The following is a 7,192-nucleotide window of genomic DNA, read 5'->3' as shown; positions in this document are numbered from 1 at the left end:
TTAGATTTCGGATGTTGCATTCAATGAACAAGCTAAAAATCCTGGGCTGTGAATGGGACGGAATTTAATTCAACCATGAACTTGGAACTATGGTCCAAGGACAACCACTCCATACAAGTTTATACCCCTAGAATGTTATTTGATTTGGTACCACTTTCCAGTTTCACCTGATGCTATCGATTAAAGTTTTCAATTTTGGTAGGGAGAAGCTTTATTTTCCTTGTGACAAGGACTGTTGGGAATTTCTCCACCCAAGGTTTTAAAAGGCTAAAGGCATAGTTGAGGCGTAATTGCCCAAATAAATGAGGTTAAGCCTTAAAGTGTTGCAAAGCATAAGCCTCAAAGTTTAAGAAAAAAATTATTAAAGTTGGTAATTTGATGAAAATAACATATAATATACCAAATTAAAATGATAGAAGGTATCCATGAACTAGAAGTTTATAACCAATAAGTTTTGGCATTTAAGCATTTAGTGAAATAATAACTAATCAACTAACAATTATAAACATTTTATATTTCATGTAAAAAACATTTTAGAAGAAAAGAAACATATGAAGAAGCATCCATATAATTGATATTTAATTTATGGTCATCCAATAGTTCAGAAGAAAGAAAACAACTTAGTCATTTTTACATTGAACTCTCTGCTAGTAGAATTTGATTTGCCTTATTAGTGTTTCAATTTTGCTTTTTTTCTTTAGCCCATAATTATTGAAGTGTTTTTTCTATATGTTTAAATTATAAGAATACATTTTTTTGCATTAAATCACTAAGTGATCATTGATACTTGAGGCTTATCGCCTTTTTAAGCCTCAGGCTACGCCTCATTCCTTGTGGCTTACACCTCATTTTGACAAAGGCTTATCAGGGCATATGCCTCATGCCTCAGGCTTAATTTGGGTAGAGCACTGATCAAGAATGTAGAGGGAAAAGAGCTTTCCCGAACTGATAGACAGGTTAGTCTTCAACACAGGGAAATGGCTTTAAGACTTGTAAGATGGTACGCCTGATGGGTGACGATTGGTTTACCATGGATCGGGTTAATCTTCAACTCAAACAAAAATCCAGACTGATAGACAGGTTATGGCAATCCTCCGAACAGATGTAGATGTGGCCAACTGAGAGGTGGCTGAGTTGGTACGTTAGCTGAATTTGTTTTAGGGGAGATGAGGATTCGAGTTTCACTACCATTGACAAAAGGAAAAAAAGAATTGCAGCCCCTATGAGGGATCCAGGCTGCCATTTAAATACCAAAAAAAAAAAAAAACAACGGATGTAGATGTAGAATTTGAACCCTGTGTCAATGGCTGCTTTGTTCAAGAGTATCAGGAGTTTCCGTATCTACACTCTATAGAGAGACTAGTTTCTCCATTTACAATGTCAAATACTACCGAATGCATAACTACTTATTCTTTTTCCTTCTTTTAGAAGGCATCTTACAAGATAAGAGCTGAACAAAAGAAACAAGATATTGCAAAAGATAATTCCGAGCGATTAAAGATGGGCCCAAAGTCTATGTTGTCAGACTCTGGTTCGGACATAAACAATTTTGGGCCCGGTTTTTTTTTTTTTTTTTATTAAGTTGAATGCTCTATACATGCATGGTCCTAATTGGAAATATCATAAGAGATCCCCTCCCCCGCCCCCTGGAAAATATTTTTCCATAAAAAAAAACACATTTCTTTTATACTCTAAATAAAAATAACACCAAGTCATCTTCCCGACCCTGCCAAATTCATGAATATTATATATTTATACAATTTTGAAACCACAGTGGGAAAAAGTTTAAACACCATAGCAACATAGAGATACTGTAGCCGAAAAATAAAACTTATTGAAAACAGTTGAATGAATTGGAAGGGGAGGGGGTTTTAGATCATGCAATTTACAATTCTGCATTCAGTCATGCAAAGAGAAAGGACAGTCAAATAGTGTTTCATGGCCATAAACATGGGGTGGGGGGGTCAAATAGGGGTGTAAGTCCGGTGGGTTGGACCGGGTTTATGGTCAACCCGGGCTTGGTCCTAAAATTTGGACATAAGGCTTGAGCCTGAGGTAAAGCCTAATCTTTCCAACCCGAGCGCAGCTTGCACTGTAATTTGATGCACTCGAGTTGGGCTCGGGCCCAAGCCGAGTTCGGATTGGTCAATGGACCCTCTAAAGTTATACATATGTGTGTATATATGCAAATAGGTATACATATATTTATGTATATATGCAAATATGTATGTAGATAGGTAAACATGTATACCAATCTAATATATTAAAGGAAGGTTTCAGGCTACAACCCCCACCATTCAGACATGTGGCTTTTTCAAATTTAGACACATGGCATTTTCTGAGAAGTTGCTATTAAAACCCACAGCCCACTATCACCATTCAGACAAGTGGCCTTTTCATTTTCTAGAAGGGTAGAATGTGGCAATTTCTGAGAAATTCCTGCTAAAGCCCACACAACCCACTACCAGGCTACAACCCCCCACCATTTAGACACATGGCGTTCTCATTTTTTTGAAAAGCTAAACATGTGGAATTTTCTGAGAAGTTGTTGCTAATGCCCACAACCCATTATCACCATTTTCAATCCATTCCTAAAAAATGCAGAAAATGCAAAAGTGGTTATCCACAACCACTTCTACCTACATTCTATCAATCTCAGTTAATCATTAACCCTCTATGTGTCATAACAAAAAAAAATTATCTATATTCTAATAATGATTGAAAAGCTATTTTTTTAAAAAAATATTTATTAAAATTTTAATAACTATTTAAAATATTAATAAATATAAATTTAACATTATTGATTCCATGTACTTAGTACGGGGTCATTCATTAGTGTGTATATGTATGTATGTGTGAGTTTGGATATCCTACCCACAAGAACTCTGCCCACGTCTACCCACATAACATCGCAGCCACACATGGAGAACATCTCATCCTCCTACATAGTATTATGCACTGGGGTAGTGTGTTGTGAGACGTAGGCAGAGTTTTTGTGGGCAAGAGATCTAGAGTCTGAATGTGTATAGCTGGGCCGGGTTTGGGCTACCTAAGCGTTGGGCCCAGGCCTGGTCCAACAAATATAAAAAGTCCGATTTTTTGGGCTCAAGCCTAGCTCAAGGATAAAAAAATCCAAGCCCAGCCCATGTAAAATTTTGGGCTGGCCCACCCAAATTGCATCCCTAGGGTCAATGTTTAGCAATTGAACAAAAAACTAGGGGCTTGTGGAATCTTTTTTTTATTAAAATATCCCTACTTTTAAATTTGATCATTCTAGTTGTGAGGGTGAAAATGTGATTTAAACTATTAATTTCCTCATTAGTAATACTAATTACATCTATATCCAAACCAAAAATGAACCAGTTCTTCCTTTCTGAGGGTGGGTAAGAAATTCAACCATTTAGGTCAAACGAGAATCCATAATATCATAGTTTAATAAAATTTTTAAAATATAAATAAATACAAAAATTTTATAAAAAATTTTGGTATCATATCTAATATTATCTATTCATTATACTGAATAAAAACAAGTGTGATAAATAAGAATTATTTTTAACACATAGATATATAAAAAAATTGTAGAAAAATGTGCATATATATCTGATTATTGTTATTATATTCATCATCATCATTTAAAATTGTCACGTGCAAAGTATTTACACATTTTCTAATACCATTAAATTAGTAGATTCTAACATTATAAACCTATGTATAAAGGTCTAAAATGTTATATTTGTCTCTAAGTAATGTTTTATTGGAAAAATGCCATTAATCTTGAATATAAACTACTGTTCATTTATGTCAAATAAAAGAGAAAAAAAAGGGAAAATGAAACGTGAAAGTATCGTCAAAAATACGCATGGTGTTGAACCCCACATGCATCCATTAAAGTCATAATGTGGACACTGCGTCCATTTTAAGGAATGATGCTTCTAAAACAAGAATCTCACACCAACATACCAAGAATTCACACACCGATAAACTTGTAAAACAAGGGGCCCGGTTTGGAGAAAACACATTGACATGGTAAATCCCGAACCATTGACAAAATATAAGCAGAATCAAAACCACCCCATGACAAAATATAACAACACCAATGAGGGGTCGTTTGGATTGATTAAACTCTCAAATGTGAGTTCAAATCAGCTCCCCAGAATGTCCCATAGCACATTCCTGCCGTGTATTGGGAACATCTCCCGATATGGGACATTGTGGGGGGCTGCCTCAAATGTGAGAGTGGGTGGACATGACACTTGTGTGGATCCCCTACGCTTAATGCCTTAAACTAAGGCCTACACTAATCAATAGAAATTCATGGGATTTTGATCGGTCAAACTCTTAAATGTGACAGTGGATGACATTAGTAAAAGTAACGAAACTGAACTATCTCTAAAACCATTCTGGATTTTATGCTGAGGCATTCACTATAACCAATAAAAATTCATCAAAATTCATGGGATAGATTTGATCAAAACTCCCAAATGTGAGAGTCAGATCCAAAATTATTTTATGGATTTGATCAATCAAAACTACTGCTATGAATTTTGATGAATTTTCATTGGTTAATATAACCCTTGGCCTTGGTACAAAGGAAACAACAGGAGATTTGAAATATGGTCTGCTACAAAGTACAGACAAAGACGCGTAAATGGATCATGTAACCAATCAAAATGAAGATCCGACATCTCCACAATCAGACTAATGCGACTTTCTTCCACGACGAAAAGCCGAGAAGGGGCTCAAGTTTTTCATTTTTCAAACAATCATTACTTAATGTTATAACAGATTTACAACGGTTTACAATAGAAGTGGCAAATGAGTGGGTTGGGTTGGATTGGATAAGGGTTGAATACTAATTCACCCATATTATTGACCCACCAACCCTTCATGACCCATCATCAATCCTTGCTAAAGGGTCATGACCCACCCTAATCCTAATCCACCCATATTTACCCACTTGACCCATCTATATTGACCTTTAACCACCCTAATCCTACCCTTACTTATAAATACAAAAATGGGTCAGGACAGCCCATATATCCAGAATAATAAATTTTGAGAGAATAATTTCTCTCAAGACTGCCCCATGACAAAAATGAGTCAAGTCAATTTGTATACTCGAAAATGCAAAAATTGTAGATAAATGTAAAAAATGCAAGAAACAAAAAAACTATAGAAAAATACAAAAAAGAAACTAAGAAATTATGAAAAAATGTAGAACTTTTGTAAAAAAAATAAAAAAATATGCAAAAAATACCAGAAATTGTAGGAAATGCATGAAAACACCAAAGAATGCAAAAATTATGCAGAAAAACACAAAAAAATGCAGAAAATACCAGAAAAATTTAGAAAATGTAGAAGAATACCAAAAAATTGCAAAAAACAGGCAGAAAATAACAAAAAATTGTAGAAAATGCAAAATAATGCAAAAATTTTATAAAAGTGCTTTCACAAAAGTACTTCTACAAAAGTACTTCTATAAAAGTGCTTTCATAAAAGTACTTTCGTAAAAGCACTTTTATAAAAGTGCTTTTGTAAAATTACTTTTATAAAAATGATTTTATTCTTTCATAAAAGTGTTTTCGTAAAAATACTTTAATAAAAGTACTATCGTGTAAAAGTACTTTTGTAAAAGTGCTTTCATAAAAGTGTTCAAAAAAGTAATTTTATAAAAGTGTTTGTGTAAAAGTACTTTTACAAAAGTGCTTTCATAAGTTATTTTCATAAAATTGCTTTTGTGAAAGTGTTTTTGTATAAAATTGCATGTGAACACGAAAGTTAATAAAATCGATTTTATTTCATTTTTAATCCCAAAGTGAAATGTGGCATAGTGGTTTCGAAGGTTCATGAGATATGGGCCTCGTTGGAGGTGTGAGTTTGAATCACTTTAAGTTTTAGTTTTTGAGATTTGACGAATAATGAGTATTGTTGAGTTTGACCCAACCCATCTTGACCTACGCGACCCAACCCATCAACCCATCTTGACCCTAATGGGTACCCTCGACCCAACCCACCCTAACCCTTTTTTCCTGACCCTAATGGGTTACTCCACCCATATTGACCCACCAAAAGATTGGGTGGGTTCCAAAATGGGTGGGTTGGGTGAGTGAAATGGGTTAGGGTCAAGATTGCCAGTCCTAATTTACATTGATTAATTTCATAGATTTACATTTTATAAGTTTAAATAGTCTAAATCGATGATTAAAATATAGATATTGATACACTTTGTATTGAATATATTGTATCCCTATTAGTACATTCAGATATATGTTTGAATACGAACACCCATATATATGTCTTTTAAAGTATTTATCTATCCCAATCCTCTAATAATTATAAGATAAAAGTAAAAAAAAGGAATGTATTGATATTTTAATTTTTTTTAATATAGCTAGGAAACATTAGCATTAGCGGGGAAGAACTTTTCTTGCAGCATCAAGAAAGACAAGAAAATTTAAATCCCAAGGGATGTTCATCAGGAGGATGGAATATCCATTTTATCCGGTTCAGATGCTTCGGTGGGTTATGATTACTCGAAGACTTGTTTGCTTCTATATCTTCATCTGCATAGGACCAGGCTTTTTCAATAATTCCTCAAGGGGTGAAGGATCTATTTCTAAACTTTTTTTCATTTCGATTTTTCCATAAAAACCAGAAAATAGCTAGCAGTGATTTTTTTCCCAGAAGGCCAGAACCTTGTTATCTATTTCCTTGGGTATTATTCTTTCCCACCATTCGATCAAGTTCCAGTTCCATTAAACTCCATACTTGTTTGGGTATTTGGCATTCAGTCAAGATGTGGTCTTTATCTTTCGGCTGCATTTGGAAACGATGCAAATGGAGTATAAATCACAGTTCAGGGTAAATTTATACTCCTGATTCATTTTTGCTTGTATTTGACAACATTACATCTATGCATTAATAAATCATAAATGACAGATCAATATATATTTACAATGATAATAAGATGTAAAAATACATTAATAAAAAAGAAATAAATTTACATTCAAGTGGATTTTATATATATGGACTGTTTTGCATTCTATATATTTACATTTATACTTATTTCCATCTTTTCCAAACGCAGCCTTCACATATCCATAGAGAGGGCAATCAAGCTGTATGTTAAGACCTCTTAAAGTTAAAATAATAATAGTGTGAAAGTAAAATTACTCAAATTGCCTTTTCAGCA

Source organism: Nelumbo nucifera, chromosome 1, assembly GCF_055504915.1.
Source record: "Nelumbo nucifera cultivar China Antique chromosome 1, China Antique-T2T, whole genome shotgun sequence".
Lineage (NCBI taxonomy): Eukaryota > Viridiplantae > Streptophyta > Magnoliopsida > Proteales > Nelumbonaceae > Nelumbo > Nelumbo nucifera.
This window is presented reverse-complemented; position numbering follows the sequence as displayed.